The sequence below is a fragment of the Mixophyes fleayi genome, chromosome 4 (genome assembly GCF_038048845.1).
Source record: "Mixophyes fleayi isolate aMixFle1 chromosome 4, aMixFle1.hap1, whole genome shotgun sequence".
Lineage (NCBI taxonomy): Eukaryota > Metazoa > Chordata > Amphibia > Anura > Limnodynastidae > Mixophyes > Mixophyes fleayi.
Window position 1 is genome coordinate 147,909,083 of NC_134405.1, and position 18,262 is coordinate 147,927,344.

Genomic DNA, 18,262 nt, shown 5'->3' on the forward strand with positions numbered 1-18,262 from the left:
AATTCATATTCACATTTAATAAATAGACATTATTTTTTCCCAAATAGCCCTCTTTCAATTAAACTACCCCAGCATTAAATTAAAGGTCCAATCACCCCTTCTTATATTGCTATGCCCCAATATTAAATTAAAGTGACCCACATCACCCCACATATAAAATAGCACCAATTAAATAATTTGCCCCACCTAAACTCCAGCATTAAATTAATAGTCTACCTCCCATATTTTATTAACACTCTCCCCCTTCCCTCATGCCTGAATATGTGCCCCCAATTGATATTAAGCCACCACAGAGCCCACAAATCATATTATACCATACTGTTGTGCCCCCAAATCATATTATGCCACAATAGTGCCCCAGTTCATATTATGCCACAATAGTGCCCCCAAATCATATTATACCATAATACTGCCCACAAAATCATATTATACTATACAGTAGCGCCCCCAAATCATATTATACCACTCAGTAGTTCCCCAGTTGATATTATGTAACAATAGTGCCCCCAAATCATATTATGCCATACAGTAGTGCCCCCAAATCACATTATGCCACAGAGTGAATATATTAACACCACTAAAATATTTTTGTATAAACTGTGAGTTTATATAAAGATTCATTAGGAATAATTATGGACTATACAGCATCCTCCCCCCCCCCTCGTTTTTCTGTGCGGCAGCCCCCCCCCCTGTTTTTCTGTGTAGCAGCCTTTCTCCCCCCCCCCCCTCTTTTTCTGTGCGGCAGCCTTTCTCCTCATCCCCTGTTTTTCTGTGTGGCAGCCTTTCTCTCCCCCCTCCCCCCTTTTTCTGTGTGGCAGCCTTTCTCTCCCCCACCCTGTTTTTCTGTGTGCCAGCCTTTCTCTCCCCCACCCTGTTTTCGGGGGGGAATCATCCACCAGAAAAGCCTGTGACTAACAGGCGGTCAGTGTCAGTGCACTGTAAGTAAGGGACACAGCCCTTCTGATCATCAGCCCTTCTGGCATTTGCCAGAAGTGCCAGATGGCAAGTTCGGCCCTGCTCGTTACTGGGCAATATTGTGTGGAGATGAGCCCAGCCGCGGAGGTGCCTGTGAAGGGGGCGAGAAAAGAAGAGATGGAAAACTAATCACCAATCCTGTGTTCCAGTGGTGTGTAGTCCTCTTCGTTTCCTGCAGGTCCCTGCAGCAAAGGGCAAGTGAGCCAATCAGGCGATAGGCCTTGATCTAGAAGGGCGTTAGGTCCTTCGTAGTCCAGGGGACACTAGGTCCTGGTAGTCTTAGGAGGGCACTCTGCCCTTGATATAGAGGGACACTTGGTTCTTTGGGTAGTGTAGTACAAGGGTGAGAGTGGCATATAAGGTCCCTCTCATCTATCCGAAAGGGCACCTAACGTCCTGTGCCTCAAGACAAGGCGGGCTTAACAGCCAGGGTTCAGGCCACGGATGGAGGCCTGCGGAGCGGCTGAGTACCAGTGGACACAGGTGGCCCACGGCGGGGCGCAGCAGCAGAATCGGTCCACCCAGAGAGGAGAAGAATTGACCATTAGGTGAGGTGGTGACTGGCAGGCAACTTATCGAACTGTTCGTTATTTGTATGCACCTGTCTCTTTTAGTGTATTCCCCTGCAGGGTCCAGGAGTCAGACCTTCACTGAAGATGGTGCTGAGACGGGGTGAATCGAAGTGGACGGTAGGCGGTCATCGTTTAGAAGGTAAAACATCTGTGTGCGTCTGTTCCATTCCCCCACAGGCGTTACAATTGCACTGACCAGAAGATTCTCAATGTAGCTTATAGGGCAAAGGTATGATGAGATTATGTTTTAAAGCTTTCATTTTGTGATCATTGGAGAGCACTTATATAGAAAATTTATGTTTCTCAACATTTTAAAAAGCAAAAGCAGCAAACCAGCCCCAGCCCCCAGTCATACAAAGCACTACCCACTTTCCAATATGTGAATTGGTACAGTCCTGCCAAAATTAGTAGATATGTATTTGACAGCAAAACTTCAACCATGAAGCTCTGAAAACAGTGTCAAAGTCAGCAAATTGGATAAAGTCATTTCAATTAAAGTCTAACAAACTTGGTTGTCTTTGTCTGAAAAGATGCGTACGGTACGCATCTACGTACAAGGGCACGCTACGGCGTGAAAGGGCGTACGCATCCACTACACGTGGCAGCAACAGTAATTGGTCTTTTACCATACATTCGCACAAACACGCATACTTATAAAATAGTACACATTAATGGTAGTTGCAACACATAGTCAGTTATGTCGAAATATAGTAGTATTTATATGTTATATCAGAGTTACATGCATATTAGTGAAATACACGGAACGGGTTAAAGGAATAACATCATGAGTGGTATCATAATGAACCTTGTTACATATCCAACTGTTTGGTTCACTCTGCGAGGGAATCGCAGAGTGCATATGCAAGTTATGAATGATAGGGAATTATGAACTACTTAAGACTAAGGAATCCTGGCGGGAAGAGCAGAGCATACCCCCTGCAGAGATGACCCCCTCCTTTGGATTCCTTAGGATGAACCAGCCAATGATTGACGACCCCTTGGACATTCCTGAGACCCGGACCAATAGATGCAAGCTATACCATCTTCATTGTATTACTGTATTTGATTGTGTATATAAGCAGCAGCTTGTGATCCAGAGTGCAGACATCTTGTCCCCAGACTTCAGGATTGAATGACTGCACTGGATCCAGAGCGCCTGCGATAAGTAACGGCTGTATTTACTATTACTTCGCTTGAGCATATTTATTCTTTTATTAGCGAATAAATCTTTGTGCTTTGGAAACACAACTCGAGGTTCGACAATCGTTATTGGTTAGCGACAATACGCACATAACAATTGGGGGCTCGTGAGCTTTGGAGGTTTCGTTGCCGATGATACGCAAGACCAACGGATTTCGGTTCCTCAACAAAGGGTGGAGACGCGTCATAAACGGGTAAGAACGCATAGTGTTCAAAACCTGAATTTTACTCTGTGTTTTGCGAAACCGAATGTCCGTTTTGCATTATCTAGGGCACGCTAACTAGAACCTAGGGACAAAAGAGAAAACTGTTTCTTTTTTCTGTCATTGTGCGTTTTAACTGTATTGCATTGCTTAGCGTATGTGTATTTCCTGCTGTGCGTACGCGAACTTCCGGTAGACTTGCCACGTGGTTAAACAATCGTTTTGATAGTTATTGTACATGTATAGTATAATTACTTGTGAAAGCCTCTGAGATATTATTACTGTTGTTGGGAACTTTTGATTTTCTGCGCAGAAAAGGTGTATAGTGTGTGATGTTGTAACGTAGATACACTGTTCATTATTCATTGTACTCAGTTGCTGTCTGACGAGGCGGATTGCCCAACTGAAGGACGGTATACAGGGCAGGTATACCGAATGCGAAAACCGTGTTTTCGCAAAAGCGCTACCAATAGATCGCAAGGTTTGCTAATAATTAGTATTGGTAGGCAGTGCGATCTAACCGCATCTTTAGTGCGGATTGGTGAAGCAGCTAGGAGGAATTATATTGGAAAGGCTGGTTGATTGTATTGACTTTGTTCTCCCAGTTATAATAAACTCAGCAGATTTTGTGGTTGAGCCAGGGTATCGAGGAGCTGATAGCCCTTGGGGCCCACAGTGATATTTCTGTATTAGGGATCCTCGCCGGGTGCGAGAAAAGCGAGTGAACGCGGCTAAAGGAAATACGTTCACCGAGCATTAGAGACCTCTAGCTGTGATTGTAGCAACAGAGTTGGTATATTGTTCAACATGGGTGCTAAGCATACGCTAGAGATGGTCAGTGTACTGCCTAAGGAAGGCCCTATTGGTTCAGCGAGGTTTCTCATGTGTAAGAAATATGGTGCATACGCAACTGTGTATTGTGACACGTGGGTCGAGATGACCAAAGCTTGTGATAGGCCTTTCCCAACAATAGGAAGTTTTAATGCAGAGGTACTAAATACTGTAAAAGATAAAGTATGGTTGATCAAGTCAACGAAAAAGAGAAATAGACATAATGATTGTATAAAATTGTGGCAAATGGAAGGTAACACGTGGTAGAGCAGCGAATGCAAACCGGAAGTAGGCGTGGCGAAAAGCGCGCGCAAGGCGGATGTAACCGGTGAGAAGCGTGGCGAACTCAGCGCAAGCGCGCCCCCGCCACCTTATGTGGCGGGAGGGGTAAGTACAGCCGTTGTTAAAACTGAAAATAGAAAAATTGCTAAGTTGTATCCTGTTTTAAGCCAGTTGTCACGGGCACTAGGAGTCTTTACCCAGGGATCACCAGGTGATAGGCTTACCAGAGCAGTATAGATGGTAATATGGTACTCTGGTAGCAGGGTGATCACGGAACAGGAGATAGCAGATGATAGAGATGCTCAGGAAAGTCTATGACTAGCAGCACTGGTAATATAGATGTAGTAATACACGAGGAACTGTATGGACAAAGGACACGTGAGGGTAGTCAGTGGTCTGCGGTAGCAAGTTGTACCACTGCTATAGTGAGGAGGAATGTCCAACAGAATCGAGGAGGTGATGAGAGTCAGCGGTCTGCGGATAGCAAGTTGTACCGCTGTCTGGGTGAAGGAATGGAATCCAAGTGGAGGTATCCGGGGAGTCAGTGGTCTGCGTTAGCAAGTTGTACCACTGCTATGTGAGAGGATACTGGAACAGGTGACACGGGAAACAGGAATCAGTGGTCTGCCTCTAGCAAGTTGTACCACTGAATATATATGTGAGGAGGAGCACGGGGAGAGACTGCAATACAGAGGATACACGGGCACCTTGAACTTGATCCACAATAACATGCACAATATAGTAATGACTGAACAGCACTGCAATAATAGAAAGTCACTTGAAACAATCCGGGCAAAAGATAACACAGTCAATAATGGCAATAGTCTCAGCGGATAGTAAACTCCAGAGGAGAACAAACTCAGTCCAGCAAGATATGCAATACACCAGCACAGTCAATGAGAAGTATGCATACCGTGGTTCAGAAGCAGGCTGTCAGACAGGAGTGCAGAGATACCTGAACGGCTGGAGGCCGGCAGGATGCGAAGTCCCTGGAGGGTGAAGCGGTAATCAAGTAGGTGCAGCGCACAGGTAGGTAGACCAGCAGGGGAACAAATACTCAGGAAGCAGTAGTATGTAGAACTGGACTCCTGGAGGACCCTGAAGAGTAGCGATGGTCTAGACAAGATGAAAGCAGTGAGGCGCAGATCCGATGCAGACTGGCGAGTAGAGACCAGCAGGAACACTGAGAAGCACGGAGAGCGGATCAGCTGTTGTAGACACGAGTAGAAGTGAGGAGTAGCAGCCAGCAGGACTCTGCAGGTACACGGAGGTAGCGGATAGCAACCAGCAGGTGCAGCAACGATGAAACACGGGAGAGCAGAGCTGAGCTAGAACTGTTGAGCACGGAGAGCAGCGGATAGGAATCAGTTGTAGCAGTCTCGAGGAAACACGGGAGAGATGAGATGAGCTGAAGACTGAAGCGCACGGAGGCAGCAGATAGGAATCAGCCAAACAGTCACGATGAAACACAGGCGGGTTGAAGTGGTCTGAGGACTGTAGTGCACGGAGGCAGCGGATAGGAATCAGCTAACAGTCACGATGAAACACGGCAGAGTTGAAGTGGTCTGAAGACTGTAGTGCACGGAGGCAGCGGATAGGAATCAGCTAACAGTCACGATGAAACACAGGAGGGTTGAAGTGGTCTGAAAACTGTAGTGCACGGAGGCAGCGGATAGGAATCAGCTAACAGTCACGATGAAACACAGGAGGGTTGAAGTGGTCTGGAAACCACAGGAGTAGAAGTGGTCTGGAAACCACAGGAATCAGCAGCGCTGAATACACGAGGAAACACAGGAACACCTTCAGAGGCTCATGGGGAATGAGACTCCAAGATCAGGCCACGTGGTATTGACCACAGGTGCTTAATATAGGGAGTGTTGCCTGATCTGCCAATTAAGTTAAAGGAACAGGTACTGAAGGGTTTGAAAGGGCTGCGCATGCGCAGACCCTCAGGATGGTGGACGGCCACGGTTCCTAAACATACGGGAAGAAGCACTCACAGTCCGGTGAGTGACACCAGTTTAAATCAAGTGTATCTGAAAGTGAAGATGAACCCACTGTGATTTCGGCCATTGCCCATGCTGTGTCACGGGCACTAGGAGTCTTTACCCAGGGATCACCAGATGGTAGGCTTACCAGAGCAATGTAGATGGTAATAGAGTACTCTGGCAGCTGGGTGATCACGGAACATGAAATGATGGCTGATGAGATGCTCAGGAAAGTCTATGACTAGCAACACTGGTAATAATGAGGTAATAATACACAAGGAACTGTATGGACAAGGACACGTGAAGGTAGTCAGTGGTCTGCGATAGCAAGTTGTACCACTGCTATAGTGAGTAGGAATGTCCAACAGAAACAAGGAGGTGATGAGAGTCAGCGGTCTGCGGGTAGCAAGTTGTACCGCTGTCTAAGTGAAGGAATGGAATCCAAGTGGAGGTATCCAGGTAGTCAGTGGTCTGCGGTAGCAAGTTGTACCACTGCTATGTGAGAGGATGATGGAACAGGTGATACCGGAAACAGGGATCAGTGGTCTGACACCAGCAAGTTGTACCACTGAATATATATGTGAGGAGGTGCACAGGGGAAGACTGCAACACAGGATATACACAGGCACCTTATACACGATCCACAGTAATATGCACAATATAGATATATATATGGATATAAATGACTGAGCAGGTCTGCAACCTAGAAAGTCTCTTGAAGTAGTCCAGCACAATGATAACACAGTCAATGATGGCAATAGACTCAGCGGATAGCAGACTCCAGAGAGAACCAAACACAGTCCAGCAAGATATGCAATACACAGCACAGTCAATGAGAAGTATGCATACCGTGGTTTAGCAGTAGCAGTCAGATGGGATTGCAGCGGTACCTGAGCGGCTGGAGACCGACTGGATAGGAAGTCCCTGGATAGGTGAGGCAGCGGTCTAGCAGGTGCAGCGCACAGATGAGTAGACCGGCAGGGACACGAATCCACAGAAGTCAGCAACACGTGGAACTGGACTCATAGGGGACCCAGGAGAATGGAGATGATCCAGCAGAGGGTAGTAGATGAAATACAAATCCAATGCTGACAGGAGGGTAGAGGCCAGAGGAACACGTGAAGGCGTGGAGAGTGGATCAGCAGGAGATGGACGATAGCGCTGACCACAGCGACAGGACTCAGCGGCGCACGGAGGTAACCAGTAGCAACCACAGGAACCAACAGCGATGGGAAACAGGAGTGCAGCGCAGGGCAGGAGCTGTAGATCACGAAGTGTAGCAGATGGTAATGAAAGCGGCAGTCTCGAGGAAGTCACAGCAAAGATGAGATGAGACTGTAGTGCACGGAGGCAGCGGATAGTAATCAGCTGGCAGTCACGATGATGAACACAGGCGAGTTGCAAGCAGGAGACTGTAGTGCACAGAGGCAGCGGATAATAGTCAGCTGGCAGTCACGATGATGAACACAGGCGAGTTGCAAGCAGGAGACTGTAGTGCACAGAAGCAGCGGATAATAGTCAGCTGGCAGTCACGATGATGAACACAGGCGAGTTGCAAGCAGGAGACTGTAGTGCACAGAGGCAGCGGATAGGAATCAGCAAACAGACTTGATGAGAAGCAGGTGAGTGAAGTAAAAGCTGGAGTGCACGGAGGCAGCGGATAGCAATGAGCAAATAGTCACATTGATATACAATAACGTTGAAGTGGTTTAGAAGACTGTAGTGCACGGAGGCAGCGGATAGGAATCAGCAAACAGTCCTGATGATACAGTTGATGGTAGAAGTGGTTTAGAAGGCTGTAGTGCACGGAGGCAGCGGATAGGAATCAGCATACAGTCCTGATGATACAGTTGATGGTAGAAGTGGTATGGAAACCACAGGAATAGAAGTGGTTTGGAAACCACAGGAATCAGCAGCGCTGAATACACGAGGAATACAGGAACACCTTCAGAGACTCATGAGGAATGAGACTCCAAGATCAGGCAACGTGGTGTTGACCACAGGTGCTTAATATAGGGAGGTTGCCTGATCTGCCAATTGAGTTAAAGGGGTATACACTGAAGTATAGAAAAGGGCTGCGCATGCGCAGACCCTCAGGATGGTGGACGACCACGGTTCCTAAATGTCCGGGAAGAGGCACTCACGGTCCGGTGAGTGACAGTACCCCCCCTTTTAAAGGTGGGCACAGAACGCCTGGAACCGGGCTTGTCCGGATTTTTGGAGTAAAACTTCTTCAAAAGGGCAGGAGCATTAAGATCTTCAGCTTTGATCCAAGAGCGCTCCTCAGGACCAAAGCCCTTCCAATGAACGAGGAAGTGGAGGACTCCTCGCGAAATTTTTGCATCTAGTACCTCGGTAATCTCAAAATCCTCCTCCTGATGAACTTGAACTGGCTGCGGAGCAGAGGGAGGAGTTGAAAAACGGTTGATAATAAGAGGTTTGAGCAAAGATACATGGAAGGCATTAGAAATCCGAAGACTCTTAGGAAGAAGGAGTTTCACACATACTGGATTGATAACTTGAATGATCCTATATGGACCAATAAAACGAGGGGCGAATTTCATGGATGGAACCTTCAAACGAATATTTTTTGTGGATAACCAGACACGATCTCCAATTTTTAGTGGTGGAATAGCCCGCCTCTTCTTATCAGCGAAAGATTTATATTTGACAGATGTCTTCTTTAAACAGGTTCTGACCTGAGACCAGATATTTTTAAAGGTCTGACAAACAGTTTCCACCGCAGGAACATGGGTGGGCGGGAGGGCAGGAAATTCCGGAAAAGACGGATGGTGACCGTAAACCACAAAGAATGGAGTTTTGGATGATGACTCATGGTACATGTTGTTATGGGCGAACTCAGCCCAAGGGAGTAACTCTACCCAGTTGTCTTGATTGGCTGATGAAAATATCCTTATAAAAGTCTCAAGATCTTGATTGACACGTTCGGTTTGTCCATTGGATTGTGGATGGTAAGAAGATGAGAGTGCTAATCGTATGCCCAAGGTTTTACAAAGGGCTCGCCAGAATCTGGACACGAATTGTACTCCTCTATCAGACACAATCTCAGATGGACATCCATGGATACGGAAGATCTCTTTAATGAAATGTTCAGCCAGGAGAGACGAGGAAGGCAAACCAGACAGAGGGATGAAATGAGCCATCTTCGAAAATCTGTCCACTACCACCCAAATAGTGTTATGGTTCTTACTAGGTGGTAAGTCAGTAACGAAATCCATACTAATATGGGTCCATGGTTTGGACGGAATGGGTAGTGGTCGCAGCAACCCTGCTGGGGTTCTGCGAGAGGATTTGAATTGCGAACATAATTCACAGGAAGCAATGAATTCTTTGACGTCTCTCCTCATTGAAGGCCACCAGTAACTTCGAGAGAGGATCTCAAAAGTCTTGTGTTCACCGGCGTGTCCAGAAAAACGAGAGGCATGGAACCACGAAAGGATTTTCCTCCTTAGAGTAGGAGGCACGAGGGTCTTCCCAAATGGTAGCGTTTTGGTGGATGAAGCAGCCAGTGAGATACATTTGGGGTCTAGAATGGTATGGTTGGAAACCTCTTCTATATCAGAGGACGTAACAAAGGCTCTAGATAAGGCATCAGCTTTTTTGTTCTTGGCAGCTGGTTTGAAGGTAATTATTAATTCAAAACGGGAAAAGAAAAGAGACCATCTTGCTTGACGAGGGTTCAAGCATTGGGCAGACTGGAGATATGACAAGTTCTTATGATCCGTGAAGATCGTCACCGGATGGCGAGCTCCCTCCAACAAGTATCTCCATTCCTCTAATGCGGCTTTGATAGCCAGTAATTCCTTGTCTCCGATGGTATAATTCTTCTCTGCGGGTAGGAGACCCCGAGAATAGAAGGCACAAGGGTGGAATTTTTGCTGTTCCGAGCGTTGGGAGAGAATAGCTCCTAAGCCCACATTAGAGGCATCTACTTCTAGGAAAAAGGGGAGTGTCACATCAGGCTGACGAAGGATTGGAGCCGAAGAGAAGGACTCTTTTAATGTTTGAAAGGCTTGAATAGCCTCAGTAGACCATTGCTTAGGATTAGCCCCTTTTCGAGTCAGGGCCACAATAGGAGATGCAATGGAAGAAAAGTCTTGAATGAAGCGTCTATAGTAATTGGCAAAACCTAAAAAACGCTGGATGGCACGAAGAGTAGTTGGCTGGGGCCAATGTAGTACAGCATTTACTTTGTCAGGATCCATCTTCAGACCAACTCCGGAAACAATATACCCCAAGAATGGAATCTGGGGTAATTCGAATGAACATTTTTCTAATTTACAGAACAATGAATTTTTCCGTAGCCTGGAGAGGACTTCTGCCACATGTTGGTGGTGAGAAGGCAGGTCCTGTGAAAAAATCAATATGTCGTCCAGGTAGACGACGACACATACATATAATAAGTCCCGAAAAATCTCATTGATGAAGCCCTGAAAAACAGCGGGGGCATTACATAGCCCGAAAGGCATTACCAGATATTCGTAATGCCCGTCTCTGGTGTTAAACGCTGTCTTCCATTCGTCACCGGAACGGATTCTGATTAAATTGTAGGCACCACGAAGATCCAACTTAGTAAAAATACGGGCTCCCTTGATGCGGTCAAATAGCTCAGTGATCAACGGAATGGGATACCGATTCTTGATAGTAATGGCATTGAGTCCACGAAAATCTATACAAGGGCGTAATGATCCATCCTTCTTTTTGACAAAGAAGAACCCAGCTCCAGCGGGCGAGGTGGAAGGTCGAATGAACCCACGCTGGAGGTTCTCCCGTATATATTCAGAAGTAGCTTGAGTTTCAGGTAACGAGAGTGGATAGACCCGGCCCCTGGGAGGAGTCTTGCCAGGAAGAAGATCAATCGGACAATCCCAAGAACGATGAGGAGGAAGACGTTCAGACTGAGCTTTATCAAAAACATCGGTAAATGAAGCATATTGAGGAGGGAGTCCCGGTGAAATAGCTAAGATGGAAGCTTGCTGTACCTTGAGAGGAATGACTTGGGAAAGGCAATGATGGTGACATTCAGGCCCCCAAGACGTGACTTGAGGGGTGCGCCAGTCAATCTGGGGAGAGTGACACTGAAGCCATGGAAGGCCTAGGACAATCGGACTTGTCGTAACAGGAAGAATTAAAAACGATATCTCTTCATGATGCAGAGCACCAATCTGAAGGGTTACTGGAGACGTACTGTGGGTGATGAGACCGTTGATGAGACGTGATCCATCGATAGCCGTCACAGTAATGGGAGTTTTTAAGGTAATCACTGGTAGAGACCATTGATTTACTAACGATTTGGAAATAAAATTTCCTGCTGCTCCGGAATCAATCAATGCCTGTGACTCAAAGGTTTTGGTAGCAAAGGAAATAGTCACATCAAAAGCGCAGACTTTAGATTTCATAGACGATGGAGAGGACTCCAGGGACCCTAACTTCACCTCTCCAGAACTAGTTAGGGCCTGGCATTTCCCGATCTCTTAGGGCAGGAGCTGAGGACATGAGTGGAATCAGCACAATAGATACAGAGTCTATTCTTGACTCTTCGTTTCCTCTCCTCAGAAGATAACTTGGAACGTCCTATCTCCATGGGAATCACAGCGGGGGACACTGGACGAAATTGAGGGTTAGAGCGAAGAGGTGCTTTAGCATAAGTCGTTTTCTCAGCCTCTCTTTCACGAAATCTCATATCAACACGATGGCATAGAGAGATCAAATCTTCAAGTGACGAAGGAAGCTCTTGAGTAGTCAGTGCATCTTTAATTTTATCGGAAAGCCCCTGCCAGAAGGCGGCAACTAGGGCTTCAGTGTTCCACTGAAGTTCAGAGGCTAAAATCCTAAATTGAATGACGTACTGGCCTACAGTATGAGATCCTTGTCGCAGACGGAGGATGCTGGAAGCAGCGGAGGTCACACGACCTGGTTCATCGAACACACTTCGAAATGCAGAAATAAATTTGGCACTATCTTGTAATATTGGATCGTTCCTCTCCCACAGGGGGGAGGCCCAAGCCAGGGCTTGTCCTGAAAACAAAGAGATAAGATAGGCCACTCTGGAACGATGGGTAGAAAAATTTTGAGGTTGGAGCTCAAAATGGACTGAACATTGGTTAAGGAAACCCCTACAAGTTTTGGGGTCTCCATCGTACTTTGACGGAGTAGGCAGGTGAAGCGTGGAAGCTGTAGACACCTGGGATGGCAATGGGGAAACGGAGGAAAGCACAGGAGCTTCAGTAGTAGCTGTCACAGTCTGTCCAGATGTTCCTTGGGAGGTTAATGACTGATAACACTGAAGTAACAGCTGTTGGCGGGCATCCTGTTGTTCCACACGGCTAACCAGATGTTGCAGCATCTCTTTGGCGGTAGGTTCCGCATCTGGGTCTGTCATGGCCTGATCTTACTGTCACGGGCACTAGGAGTCTTTACCCAGGGATCACCAGATGGTAGGCTTACCAGAGCAATGTAGATGGTAATAGAGTACTCTGGCAGCTGGGTGATCACGGAACATGAAATGATGGCTGATGAGATGCTCAGGAAAGTCTATGACTAGCAACACTGGTAATAATGAGGTAATAATACACAAGGAACTGTATGGACAAGGACACGTGAAGGTAGTCAGTGGTCTGCGATAGCAAGTTGTACCACTGCTATAGTGAGTAGGAATGTCCAACAGAAACAAGGAGGTGATGAGAGTCAGCGGTCTGCGGGTAGCAAGTTGTACCGCTGTCTAAGTGAAGGAATGGAATCCAAGTGGAGGTATCCAGGTAGTCAGTGGTCTGCGGTAGCAAGTTGTACCACTGCTATGTGAGAGGATGATGGAACAGGTGATACCGGAAACAGGGATCAGTGGTCTGACACCAGCAAGTTGTACCACTGAATATATATGTGAGGAGGTGCACAGGGGAAGACTGCAACACAGGATATACACAGGCACCTTATACACGATCCACAGTAATATGCACAATATAGATATATATATGGATATAAATGACTGAGCAGGTCTGCAACCTAGAAAGTCTCTTGAAGTAGTCCAGCACAATGATAACACAGTCAATGATGGCAATAGACTCAGCGGATAGCAGACTCCAGAGAGAACCAAACACAGTCCAGCAAGATATGCAATACACAGCACAGTCAATGAGAAGTATGCATACCGTGGTTTAGCAGTAGCAGTCAGATGGGATTGCAGCGGTACCTGAGCGGCTGGAGACCGACTGGATAGGAAGTCCCTGGATAGGTGAGGCAGCGGTCTAGCAGGTGCAGCGCACAGATGAGTAGACCGGCAGGGACACGAATCCACAGAAGTCAGCAACACGTGGAACTGGACTCATAGGGGACCCAGGAGAATGGAGATGATCCAGCAGAGGGTAGTAGATGAAATACAAATCCAATGCTGACAGGAGGGTAGAGGCCAGAGGAACACGTGAAGGCGTGGAGAGTGGATCAGCAGGAGATGGACGATAGCGCTGACCACAGCGACAGGACTCAGCGGCGCACGGAGGTAACCAGTAGCAACCACAGGAACCAACAGCGATGGGAAACAGGAGTGCAGCGCAGGGCAGGAGCTGTAGATCACGAAGTGTAGCAGATGGTAATGAAAGCGGCAGTCTCGAGGAAGTCACAGCAAAGATGAGATGAGACTGTAGTGCACGGAGGCAGCGGATAGTAATCAGCTGGCAGTCACGATGATGAACACAGGCGAGTTGCAAGCAGGAGACTGTAGTGCACAGAGGCAGCGGATAATAGTCAGCTGGCAGTCACGATGATGAACACAGGCGAGTTGCAAGCAGGAGACTGTAGTGCACAGAAGCAGCGGATAATAGTCAGCTGGCAGTCACGATGATGAACACAGGCGAGTTGCAAGCAGGAGACTGTAGTGCACAGAGGCAGCGGATAGGAATCAGCAAACAGACTTGATGAGAAGCAGGTGAGTGAAGTAAAAGCTGGAGTGCACGGAGGCAGCGGATAGCAATGAGCAAACAGTCACATTGATATACAATAACGTTGAAGTGGTTTAGAAGACTGTAGTGCACGGAGGCAGCGGATAGGAATCAGCAAACAGTCCTGATGATACAGTTGATGGTAGAAGTGGTTTAGAAGGCTGTAGTGCACGGAGGCAGCGGATAGGAATCAGCATACAGTCCTGATGATACAGTTGATGGTAGAAGTGGTATGGAAACCACAGGAATAGAAGTGGTTTGGAAACCACAGGAATCAGCAGCGCTGAATACACGAGGAATACAGGAACACCTTCAGAGACTCATGAGGAATGAGACTCCAAGATCAGGCAACGTGGTGTTGACCACAGGTGCTTAATATAGGGAGGTTGCCTGATCTGCCAATTGAGTTAAAGGGGTATACACTGAAGTATAGAAAAGGGCTGCGCATGCGCAGACCCTCAGGATGGTGGACGACCACGGTTCCTAAATGTCCGGGAAGAGGCACTCACGGTCCGGTGAGTGACATGCTGTTAGTGTACTAGAGGCTCAGCGCAAGTACGAGAAAATGGCTGAGATAGGTGAGAGTAGCGTGATCACTAGGAGTGAAAGCGTTCTAAATCTAGAACCAGCAAATCCTGTAGTGTCCCCTGAAGTCAGTGCACCAGAGGGTGCGTTCCCGGTCCGCACAATATCAGTTCCCAATGGGAAACCGGATAAGGATGGTGTAGTTCCTTTAAGAAATGTTACAATGCATTGTCCCTGGACTAGATCAGAATTACGTTCCATTATGACTGAATTTCCAGATCCTAGAAAAGAGTTGGCTAAGTGTCAGAAATTTGTTAAAGACTTAGGAAATGCCCACGAACCAACCAATAAGGATTGGCGTGTAGTGTTGAGGGCGTGTCTTCCTCCCAATACTAACATACAAAAATTCATTGAAGATTGTTTGTTGAAGGAAGATGACACCTTGACTGATGAGATTAACCAAAAGAATATAGAACAAATTGTCAAACACTTAGCCATCTATTTTCCAGTAGTAGTAAATTGGAGTAAGATTTTCACCATTAAACAAAAGGATAGTGAAACAGCAGCAGATTACTTCACTAGAGCTATAGCAGCGATAACACGGTTTACTGGGATATCCAACATAAGTGAGGACCCACATCACAGAGAGGTAGCTGTAGGGGTACTGATGGATGGCCTTAGAGAAAATCTAAAAACAAGAGTACAAACCTCAACCCCTGGTTGGAGAGGCAGCACGGTAGATTCTCTTAGAGAAGTTGCTGTGGAACACGACAAAAACCTTTTTAGAAAAAGGGAAGAGAAAAGTGATAGGTTAATGACGGTAAGTATACAGGCTCTAGAAAGGGTGCATACACGACCACCAGCATACAACCCATATAACAAGAAACCTAAAGTGATCAGGTGTTTCAACTGTAACGAGGAAGGACATTACAGGAAAGATTGTAAAAAGGAAAGACTCAATACACATAGGGGTGGGTCACATAGATATCCTCCAAGGAGGGATTCACATAGACTAGAAGACTCACATCTACCCGCGCATATTACGGCAGCAAATGCTGCGCAGGAAATCAATAGTCAGCGCTAGGGGTCAGGTCATACCTGTAGTCTACAGCCAGTGAGGTTAACTGAGAGTCAGAGTGAAGAACCAACAATAATAGTTGACATAGCTGGTAGGAAACAAACTTTTCTTGTAGATACAGGGGCGGCCCGATCTGTGATAACCTCTCCTTTCAATCTACAGGTGACCAGTAAAACCATTCCAGCTATTGGGGTAACGGGAAAAGTGTTACATTATCCTCTAACTAAACCCGCTGAAGTTACTATCGGGCCGCTGCATACTAAGCATTCGTTTCTCTTGGCTGCAGCGGCTCCTACTAACTTTCTAGGGAGAGACTTGTTATGTAAAATGGGATGTTTCATATACTGTACTTCTGATGGTGTGTTCTTAGATATACCGGAGAAGGTCGCACATGAGGTACAGGATATATTGGACACCCCTCAAAGGTTAATGTTACACTCCCTTCACTCTCAAGTGAAGGGGATGTTGCTGGAAATACCAGGTTCCCTATGGACCAGAGATGGACAGGACACTGGACTGATGGCAAACGTAGCCCCTGTCATGGTCAATCTAAAAAGTGGTAGGATAGCTCCAAAAATCCCACAGTATCCATTAAAACCGGAGGTGGAACTAGGGGTATATCCTGTTATTGAGAGGCTGTTACAACAAGGGATTTTAATTCGTACAGCCAGTACAGCAAATAGTCCCATTTTCCCTGTGAAGAAGAGTGGGGGGGAGGGGCTATAGACTAGTCCAGGACTTAAGGGGAATTAACAAAGTTGTTGAGAGCCAATTCCCCGTAGTGCAGAATCCAGGTGTCATCCTCATGCAGATTCCACCGTCTGCCAGTCATTTTACTGTCATTGATCTATGTTCTGCTTTCTTCTCAGTCCCTCTTCACCCTGACTGCCAATACCTTTTTGCATTCTCCTACAGGGGAGTGCAATACACATGGACCAGACTACCCCAGGGGTTCATTGACAGCCCCAGTATTTTCTCCCAAGCCTTACATGACTGTTTGCAATCCTTTCAACCCCACAATGGGTCTGTTCTAATTCAATATGTGGACGATTTGTTGCTGTGCTCTGATTCTTTTATGTCATGTTTGCATAATACTAAATTGTTGTTGCTTCATCTTTCACAAACAGGGCACAAGGTGGCAAAGGATAAATTACAGCCATGTCAGACTAAGGTCAAATACTTAGGACACTGCCTCACTAAGGGGCTAAGACACCTGACAACCGACAGAATTGAGGCCATACAACACATGACTCTGCCGCAGAGCCAGAAGCAGATTCGTACTTTCTTGGGGATGTGTGGATACTGTAGATCCTGGATCCCAGGTTTTTCTATTCTGGCATTACCATTGCAGGAGCTAGTCTCTTCCTCAAAACCAGAACGTGTTGTACACACAGAAGAGTCAGAGCAAGCGTTCTTTAATCTTAAAGATAGTCTGACAAGAGCACCTGCATTGGGAATACCTGATTATGAAAAGCCTTTTGAGCTATTTTGTACAGAAGCTGATGGCTGTGCAGCAGGTGTCCTCGCACAGAAACATGGTGACGCTAGCAGACCGGTAGCATACTACAGTGCACTATTAGACAATGTGGCAAGATCACTCCCAACATGTCTCAGAAGTGTAGCAGCAACGGCCCTTCTAGTAAGTAAGAGCGAGGATGTAGTATTAGGACATAATTCAACCATCTATACACCCCATGCTGTATCAGCTCTGTTAAATTCAGCCCAAACCAGACATGTTTCTTCAGCTAGATTTACAAAGTGGGAACTAGCCCTGATGGCACCCTCAAACATCACCATCAAACGATGTAGCACCTTAAATCCAGCTACATACCTTCCGTATGTGTCTCAAGAGACACAAAGGGTGGGAGGTGAGGAGACCCTGGGTGATGATGAGTTAGGCAAGAATACTGACACGCATGATTGTATGGAACACCTGAATCAGACCTTTACTGCAAGGCCCGACATACGTGACACCCCCTTAGAAAATGTAGATTTTACGTTTTATACAGACGGAAGTTGCCATAGACAGACAGAGACAGGAGAGCTATGTACTGGTTACGCTGTTGTAGGTGACCAGGATGTGGTAGAAGCTGAACCCCTTGGCCCACCTCACTCAGCCCAGGTGGCGGAACTAGTAGCACTAAGGAGAGCATGTGAATTGGCAGAGGGTAAATCAGCCAATATATATACTGACTCTAGGTACGCCTTCGGGGTAGTGCACGATTTTTGGGCCCTTTGGCGTCTTAGAAACTTTACGACAGCAGCAGGTACACCAGTGGCACACTCACAACACATAAAAGGACTTCTGACAGCGATACAGTTACCCAGAACAGTAGCCGTCATAAAGTGCAAAGCCCATACCTTTGAAGAAGACCCAGTGTCATTGGGCAACAACAGGGCAGACGAAGCTGCTAAATGGGCAGCAGGGCAACCTATGACTGTATCGACCGAGACTATGATGTTTTTTCAGACATTAGACACGCAGAAATTAATTGAAATGCAAGATTTGTGTTCCCTGCAGGAGAAGGCGGTCTGGAAGGCGAAGGGATGTGGTCAAGAGTCCTCAGGACTCTGGAGGGATGGACAAGGTAAGCCTGTAGCTCCCCGAACATACTATCCAAGCCTGGCTGAAGCAGCACACGGCCTGACTCAC